Below are 9,829 nucleotides of genomic sequence, written 5' to 3'. Positions count from 1 at the left end.
AAGACAGAAAATAAGGAAGTACACAATAATCAGCTGAAACTGTAGGGGGACACAGTATGGGCAAATGAAGGTAATGTAGAATGTAATCTTATCCCCCAATGAATTGCAACTGGACCCTATTACTAAAGATTAGGAGCAGGCCTGATTTAACAGGCCACACCTGTAGCCAATAAGAACTATTGGAATAAAAGAGGGGATTGGGGAGAGAGGAGTCAGATGTCTACTGCAAGGACCAAGAACAGCTAGTGCTTACAGGAGCTGCCTATGAGGAACATCAAGGAGGTATGAAACTCTGGTGCTGCTGAATCCTTGCACCATAATGCTAAAACTGTTGTAATATATAAGATAACAGAAACTATGATGGAAATTTAGGTATCAAAATACCTGAATTGGCATTTTGCCATAATGCTTATTATAATATCTCAGTGCAATAAATAATGAATAAGATTCTTATGCTTTTGAATATTGACTTGTACACTGAGAACAGTACAGTTGATACCCACCAGGGTAAATACAGGATATCTCTACTGCAGACAACAAAATCACTTTTCAAGAGGAAAAAGCAGTAGCATTTTTTTACATGCTTTTTTCAACTATAAAAATCATTTTAATATGGAAAAACTCTTTAAAAGCAAGTCTTTACATGTACTTTGCAAATGCTTTTGGCCATGTGCAAGAACAATTCATTCCCTCCCTAATGGTAATGTTCTGCTGTTGGGCAGCTCTGTGGCAGACATGAGGAAAGGACAAACTATATCCAACACAAAGGACAGACTGGCCAGAAAATAAAGAACATCTAATAAGGTTACAAGGACATCAGTGATAGTCGTTTTCATTTGGACATTCTCCCAGATAGAGGAAGTCATCAAGTTCTCTTGTTTAGTGTACAAATGTATAATTCAAGCTCATGAAAACTATCTCTTTAAGAGCTCGAGACTTCCTACAGAAATAGGAGAAACATTCTATTCCTTAAACAAACACTTCCCACTACACACCTCCTAGTCTTGGGAAAATGGCTTGCAGACTTCCTGGACTGGTGATGGCTAAACAATCAGGAATTAAGCTGCTCAAGTGCAAAGTAACCGCCCAGGTGCAGAGGGCAGAGCACATCCACCACCTCAGGCTACAAGTTTAATGCTGAGCAAGGTGAGGGAGGAACTCTGGAAATGGGGTACTGTCTCCTTGTCCTTATGAAAGCGAACCCAGGTGTGAAAACTCCCCTGCCAGAAAAGCACCCAGACATTCACTCATGGGTCTTCAGCTCTGCTGATGGGCCATGATGGCTGTGATAGCCTCAGCTGCTCTGATGTAGGCAGCTGGCCTCAGAAAGCCTCACTGAACAGTCCTGTGATACACAACATTACCTCATTCAGCTCCTCACCCCTCAGGGGAGGTACCTGGACATTCCCACCTGAACCCTTTGTTCTCTGGATTTCTCCCACCCCTGACAGAGCAGGACAGCAACAACCAGACATTGCAATTGCAACACCAAGCCTTGTTCTGGGATCCAATAAATGGTGACTATATACCTTCCTACTTTCATTCCTTCTCTTGCTTTTCCCTATTTCTTTCTATCTCCCTCTACCTCACATTTACTGTTAAGAAACAATTTGTGCTACTGGCTTCAGCATATCATCTTGTTTGCATGCCATTTTGGGCAGATGCATCTCTAACAATTTTAATAATAATATTATTAAAGTTATTTTAGTAGAGATAACCATGGACTCTTTACTATCATTTCAAAAATTCTCTTGATGAGAAGAGTAAACCAGCAAGAAACTTCATCATTTTCTTATAGCTAATTTGCAATTCAACAATTAAGAAGTAGGAAGATACAATTGCTCAAGCTGATCAGTGTATCCTACTGTGCACACTGAAAAAAACTCAAAAGTCTACTGTTAAACTCCAGAATGCATTTAAGAGCAATGGAGAGCTTACCAATGAAAGCAAAGGACACTGATTCAAGATCACTGCTTTACATTCCTTCTCTGTTGTGGTCCTTCTCTGGCTCTTTGGCTGCGCTCCAAAGTTTAGGTACAGTAAATATTGATCTCACTGCAAGTTTAGGAATGGCAATTTGTAGTCATATGCCTATAATTCTAATTTCCCTTTTTATATTTTATGTTTTTAACTGATTTTTTCCATGACAGTAAAAAAAAAAAAGCCTCCTTTAGGACTTCTTGTGTTCGCTCTGGCAAATGCAAGAATTAAATTTTCAGTCAAGATTAGTTGTGTCACCCATAGACGTGTTTCATGCCATTTTCATGAAAATTTTTCTCTGATCCCTTGTTTGCCTAATGCAAACCTTGACAATGTCAGTAGTGACAGGGTAGATGACCATAAGCAATTTCTAAATTTTGTGACAATAATTTGCTCCTGTTGTGACAATATAATTCCTATAGAGAAAGCAGAAAATAGAGAAGCATAAGAAATTTAAAATGGTATCAAGTAATTTATAGGAGTATATATTTGATCTCTAATAAACTGTGACAAGCCTTTGAAAAGACAGGTGTTTTTCTTGTCATGCATTAATATGTGGCTTTAGATATGTAGATATGTTGCTAAATCAGAAGTTTACTGCTGTGGGGTTTTTTCCTTTTATGAGGATTTTACCATTGTGGAGGACTCCTTTCTTTTTGTCCATGACTCCAGCTTCTGTATTGTAGCACACCTCTCCAAGTACTTGCATCTTATTAACAAGAAAACACCACACTAGGCCAAAAACTGGTGTGGCAAAGTGTTGAATACACAGCTCAGTTCTTTAAAGCAGAATTCACTCTTCTTAACTGGACATGAATTCTTGCATTCTTATGGTGCCATCATGGTTTCATCCCTCTCATAGCATAAGTGCTATGCCTTTTTACTAACACAGTAGTGGGTTACACTGCGCTCACCCTTTTGTGCCCGAGCCCCTGAGCGCCTCGCTGACTTCATCTGGGAAGGGTCTCATGAGAAGCTGTGTGCAAAGTTTCATACAAATACCAGTAAAATTATAACCAGCAGAATTGTGACTGAAATGAATGTTGTGTGTGCTCAAAATGGTAGCAGAAGGGAAATATGAGTAAATCAAGTCTGTTTTCTCTGCTTCTTGGACATCAGAATATATTTGCCATTTAATTCAGCTGAGCAAGTTCACACAACTGAGTTGATAGTCACGCTTCAAGTATGCTTGTTTTTCTGCTAGCTTTGGTGAGTTATGTCACCAGCACAGCAAAAAGAGGTCTGCATTGAAGTCAAGAGCCACAGCATACAATGTTTGCAGGAATTTGTGATAGCAATTCAACCACATTTGTGTTCTTAATAAAGCCAACCTTTTTAGAAACAGACAGGAAGTTTATAAGCAACAGTAAGAGGAGATGCAAGGCTCCAGCCTTGTATTGCAGTACTTGCCATGTCCTTCAAAATGCGATGGCAGGGCAAAATAACTTAAGTAAATGAGACACAATGAATGAACTTTAACTTGTTTATTTCCTGTGGTGATCAGAGCTCTTTTTCCTGTACATACATGTACAGGATGTGGCCAAGGATGTGAGGGGACAGAACCTTCAGCCATACAGACATGTCTAGGTTCTTGTTCTATATTACCTGCATCATCAATTGGGGGGCAGAATTAAGGGATGCTTACTTTTGGAAAGAAGGGGGTATGACTTTAGTTGGAGGAAAAAAGGGGCTCAAGAGGGATCTGTGGGAATTTTACCCTTTTCTGGGGGACAGAATGGCAAATGGAGCAGCTTGTCCCATCTTGTTTTTCAATGTCTGAGATTGGGAGGGAACAAACATGCATGTGGAAGGGAGGGGGGCCATTTTGTTCTTTGTCCCAGAGGGACACATGGCACCAGACCAGGTCAGATGGCTCAGTGGGCATTTTTTGTATGTAAATCACTCTCTTTTTTACTTTCATTATTAATATTGACGCTGGTTTTTTATCTTATTGCTATTTGCAGTAAGTGATTGTTATCTCAGCTCTGGATCTCTGCCTTTTGTCTCTTCCACTCGACTGGGTAGGGGTAGCTAAGCAGTTCCATGGGACTTAATTTCCAGCTGGGCTTAAACCATGACAACTATTTACATTTGTCTCCTAGACTCGATTCGAGGCAGTTGTAGCTGATTCTCTGCCCGCTTCTTGGCTGCATAGGAAACATTGCATAGAAATGAGCATTGGTATATCTGGCTTTCAGACAAAAAAAATAACCTATTGTTTAAAGCGAAGCTGTATGTTTGATTCCTTTGCATTTCAGCCACTTATTTCATTGCTGACAATGTATCAGTAAATACCAATCTTTTAACAGACAACTGTCAGTATTCTGTAGCTGGATGTCACTTGGAAAGTAGAAACTAAAAAGCTTTGGCTAAAGTGCTCTCTGTATTATATTTAAAGCAGCAAAACTTTTGCAACAAGCATGATAACAGAAAGAAAACTAAATTTATTGCTTTATTTGTTGAATCTGAGCACCATGAAATATTTAATAATTTTAAAATCATATCCAGAATTAAACACTTGCACTACTGTTTTATGAGAATTTAAACCTCAATAACTACAATTGTGTACACGTTTTTACAGTGTTTTACAGTTGTCCAGCCACATGCACATATTCCTGGAGAGTCTAGCACATATAAACATTTTACATTTACTGAGGGCATTTTCAATAAATGTGCAGAAGACAATGACGGTGTCCTTCAAACATTCTGCCTATTCAACATATTATCAATAAAAGGGTGTTTTTTGGAAAGCATTGTAGCAAATACACAGAAAATACAATACAAATACACAGACAAACAAGAGGCTCATCCTTAAACATTAATTTAATAGAAAGTCTGTTTTTCCAGAGACATTTATGTCTTTAAACAAAACTAAACTCTCTTACAGGGTACTCCTTCTTTCAGGGACACTTCAAAGCAGGGGACTAACTTGGGCACACCGGGTGGTTTCCCTGAAAGTGTTTTATCCCTTCAACAGAGTGGAAGAGAAAGAGAAGGAAAATAGCCACTTGTAGGTTCATGTTGGTCTTCACTGTCCTTAAAGCTTCAAAAGATTTGCCTCTAAGACAAGACTAAGTAAGGTACTTTTATATGAAAGAAATAGTGAATAAATAAACTGGGAAAATATTTTCTGTTATGAATGTGATCAAAGAGATAACCAGAAAGACTGGTGAGACGAAAGGAGAAATTAAAACTTCTCTAGAGAAAGGATCCTTTCAGAGAAAAGAGCTTCAGAACACAAGCATGAAATTTCATAGATGCTTTCAAGCAGTATTTTTACCTAGCCACTGAGCAATTGATTTTATCCAAAAATGTTCCTGGCACACAGAAGACAGTTAAGAAAGCCATATCAACAGTTCCATCTCTGCCCAAGATGATTCTCATCAGAGAGTTCAGGAATTTTCAATTCATGGTTTCAAGCCCTTTTTAAAATATTTTCCCAAATGGTCCAGTTTCAATTTCCTAATCAAGCTTTTAATTTATAGACTGGGCTTTTTCATTTTAATGAATTTGACCTGTAAAGACAACAAACCAGGCAAATACTAGGGTGAATATTTTCAAATGGCTGGGGAGACTTCTTTTTCCTTATTTAACCGGTCTTTTTATGCAAAGTTTTAAGTCAATATTTAGCCATAAATCAAATGTTCGATGGAACTATCAGCACAATACATCACTGAGTCCATCAGGAACTGATGAAGTTTATTGAAAGGGTGACAGAATAAGTCCAAATTTATTTGCTGAGTTTTGGTGCCTAAACGTGGTTGTTTTCTAATCTCAGATCTCCAGCAAAAAGAAAGAAGATCTCCAGTCTCTCCTAAGCTAAACTGGCAAAAAATGCAGGCTGCTAACAATGTGAAAACTTTGTTGCTTCAAACAGAAACACCAAAAAAGTCTTCTCTAGATTAAAACAATCTTAAATATTGGTATTTGATTTGATGACATTTAATTAGTACAGTAAATGTGTATATATATACACATGTACTTTTGTCGCTAGGGAATAGAGTGCATCAGATTTGCCTTTTCAGTATTGTAATGTAATGCTGTCAAGTAGTCAAAAATACTTACACGAGTATGTTATATAAAACTTTTTAAAGTTTTTTAAATACTGGGTAAATAGCATGTTCAGGTAAGAAGATGGTTATGCGCATTCCTCCTGCTATTTCTTTATACAAACATTTATCACATGTCAGATAATTCATCAGCGAATAGATAAAATGGGCTTGAAATTCACTTGAAGAGTAATGGTTCTTTTTTTCTTTTTCTAAAGCCATTGACTCACTGACTTCAGGTACATGACCAAAGAGATTTGAAGGAGCCATGCATGGGAGAGAAGTGTTTACCTCCTTTACTATACATCAGAAGAGAAGATGTGATGACCGTTTCTTAAGAACTGAAGCATGTAAACATGAAACATGTAAACATTAAACAGGGAATTTCAGCCAGCCAGCCAAGTTAGTTAGACAGTCAACTTAGGTTAAAAAGCCAGTTGTTGTCTCATTGACTTTTGGAACTGTATCATACCAAAAGCAGTTATAGAAAGGTTCCTAATCTATGCTATGAAAGTGGGCAATAATAGGTAGTGTAGTTTTCATTCATTTGGTCAGCCTGGGTAAGATGTTCAGTGCTTATTAGGTTTCTGCATATCCATCAGTTCTCCTGCCCCCACATTTTTTTCTCTACTGTGTAATTTCAGTCAAACTCAACAGGTCTCAATGACAATTTTCTCTGAATACAGAAAAAAATCACTGATAGGTCAGACAGTAACACCCTTAGCTGAGGGTAAGTTGGGAGAAAATAAAATATTGCATTCTCAATTTTCACCTTACTTTCTGGCTAGCCAGACAAAACAAATATAGCATTGACAATTCACCCACATGGCAAGTTGCCTTGGTCATTGGCACTGTCAGAAAAGATAGGAGGTTGATAAGGGCGGAAATACTGTGACAGAAGAAGGGATAGAAGGGTAAAAGGGCACAAAATATGTGAGCATTTAATTCACTAATGTTTTTTACTATGTGTCTTGGGTACAGAGACAAGGGTGTTGAGGGTTTCTGTGCTGTCTGTTCAGGTGCCATTCATGTTACAGCTGTTGGTGTGGCTCTGGCAGGGAAAAACCCATGGCCACAACTAGAAAGGGGTCCATTTCTTCTGGCTCACTGAAGTGGAGGGCAGACCGTGGCACCACACTACCAGCCTTTCCAGGACATGTCTGCAGAACCAGTAAGGAGAGGCAGCAGGACCATTCCCAAGCCAAACAGTGCTGAAGTGACAGCTTCAGAACTGCAGCTGGGACCAGCAGAGCAAGGGGCACTGTTCTTCGGTGACCAGTGAGTCTATTTCCTTCCCCTCAGCATCCTGGCAGCAGGTCCAACCCTGCACTGACACCAACTGAGCCCAGTGGGTGGCGGGAGGAGGCAGCAAGCAGCAGCACTGACCACACACACACACATATGCCTCCACAGTTGCTGAAAGGAAGAAGGACTGACACAAATAAGGACAGTTGAACGAGAACAGAACAGCACAACTATTCTATTTTGGTGAAATAGATGAAAGATGAAACTCAGGCAAATATGAGTCAGGCAAAATGCAAGCAGGATGCCAGTTTAGCTCTGTGAGCCTGACAAAGCAGAAGTTATGCAAAACAATGATATTGCACTTACTCGCAAGTGGGAGTCAAGGAACAGCCGCTTAAAAAGGACACCCAACACTGAAGACCCCAAAGAAGTGTGTAAGGATTTTGATAAGGGATGAAATCTAAGGTAACCCTGCTGGGGTGAAAGTAATAAGATTGACCAATTTTTCTGCTAAGGATGTCTTCGCTTCCTCTCTCTTCAAAGAAATGAACAAAAATATATTTACAATAACATCAGGAAAAACAATGCTTAAAAGCAAGAGGATTTTGAATTTGTGTGAATCTGTAAATTATAGCTATGAGACAATTACACCTACATGAACAGGCGTATTGTGTACATAATAAAGGGTTGCTGTACCAGGTTCAAAGAAATGTGTATCTGAGCCAAACAACTTAATATCCAAACCATGATTGTAAAGTTCAGTTTTGGTAATAGCAAAGGAAAATATCTCTCATTAATTACAAAAACTGTAGTATGAATATTAGAATGATTAAAATCATTAACAAAAGGGAGTACTGCTCATTGTTAATGCAGCCATCATTGCTTTTCATCAGAGTAATGGTGCATGCTTAACATAAAAAGAGAAGTACTGAGCACTATTCACATTAAAATTATGACTGTATTATTGAACTTAAGATAAATCAATATGTGCCATTGAAGTGATTTCCTCAATCTTCATAATCTCCTTGTAGAAGCAATTAGTTTTAAGTTCCTAGTTCATTAGACTGCTGCTGAAACACCAAAATATATGTGAAATTTGTGTTTATGATTATACATGTGCAGGCAGAAGGTGTAATTAGCTTGGTTTCAGATTTGGTTTAAGGAATTGAGAAACGAAAGCTCTATCATGAAGACTTATATGCCCTACTGTGGAGTTGCCCTCCACATGAGATGACACTTGAAATATATTTAACTCTGTGTCTGAAGAGTGTGTAGAGACCTTATAGGTTAGGATAAAAGGGGGACTAGTAAAGGTGACACTGTTGTCAATGTGTGCTACAAGCTCCCTGATTAAGAGAAGGAAGTGGATGAGGCCTTCTACAGGCAGCTCAAAGCAGCCTCTAAGTCAGAAACATTGGTTCTTAACTACCCTTATATCAGCTGAGTTAAGGGTGCGCTGCAAAACACAAGCAATCCAGGAGGCTTCTGGAAAGCAGTAATGGCAACTTCCTGTTTCAGGTAGGGGAGAATCCCACCAGGAATTATGTGCTGCTTAACCTTACCCTAACAAGAGAGGCGGCCTTGTTGGAGAATCAGAGATTATCCTGAGTTGGAAGGAGCCCACAAAGATCACAAAGTTCCACTTGAAAGTAAATGGTCTGTACAGAGATTGAACGCACAGCCCTGGTGTTATCTGCACTGTGCTCTAACCAATTGAACTCATCTCAGTGTTTAGTGAGGGCTGGGGGCAGATACTGCTGAAGGAAACCTGAGAATGTGGAGTTCAGTTTCAGATGAGAAGGAAGCAGGGCAGCAAGTAGGATTGTAACCATGGACTTCAGGAGAGCTAACCTCTTCAGTAATCTTCCTAGAAGAATCCTATGGGACAGAGTAACTTCCTGCAGGCTCAAGCATGATGTATCCCAATCAGACAAAGGGGCAAGAGGCCTGTGTGGATGAACTCAGAACTCATGCCATTACTCAAACACAAACAGAAAACCCAGAGAAGATGGAAGTAGGGCCAGATCACTTGGAATTAACATAGAGAGGTTGTCTGAGTAAGTAGAAAGGTCAAGGCCCACCTGAAATGAAATCTAGCCAAGGATATCCAGGCCAACAAGAAGTAATTTTGTACTGATCTACTTTTTCAAGTACATCAGTAATAAAAAGAAAACAAAGGTAAATGTGGACCCATTACTAGTGAAGGAAACCTGGTAAGAAAGGGTGCAGAGGAGGCAAACTTACTGAATTCTTTCTTTGCATCAATCTTCACTGACAAGATCATACCACAGAAAATGCTAATCCAGCAGACCAGGGTAAAGGAAACTTGGAAAACAGACAGACTCTAACCCAATTCTTCTTAACTCCTGATGAAGGAGACTCAGGCTAGAGTCATCTAGGCAAACTTGATATCCATGAGTCCAAGGGCCCTGACAGAATGCATCCATGAGTGCTGAGAGAGCTGGTGGAAACCACAAGGCTGCACAAGCAAATTGGCTTTGTGGGCTTTATGTCTCTCATCTTTGAAAGGTCATGGAGTTCAGGAGAGGTGCCTG

The 9,829-nt window shown here is 39.3% G+C and overlaps 1 long non-coding RNA gene across 2 annotated transcripts; it reads left to right on the top strand.

The window, feature by feature from the left end:
- Window positions 1-214: 214 nt before the first annotated feature.
- LOC135459574 (uncharacterized) lies at window positions 215-7,984 on the top strand. 2 transcript variants are annotated; one of them, XR_010443049.1, is made up of 3 exons: window positions 215-282; window positions 4,958-5,060; window positions 6,248-7,984. It is a non-coding gene; the product is annotated as an uncharacterized LOC135459574 (long non-coding RNA). The 2 variants fall into 2 exon arrangements; XR_010443050.1 differs by having other exon boundaries at window positions 4,868-5,060.
- Window positions 7,985-9,829: the final 1,845 nt, after the last annotated feature.

The sequence above is a fragment of the Zonotrichia leucophrys genome, chromosome Z (assembly GCF_028769735.1).
Source record: "Zonotrichia leucophrys gambelii isolate GWCS_2022_RI chromosome Z, RI_Zleu_2.0, whole genome shotgun sequence".
Lineage (NCBI taxonomy): Eukaryota > Metazoa > Chordata > Aves > Passeriformes > Passerellidae > Zonotrichia > Zonotrichia leucophrys.
The sequence above is the reverse complement of the archived record's forward strand: the minus strand, read 5'-3'. Positions and strand labels throughout refer to the sequence as shown.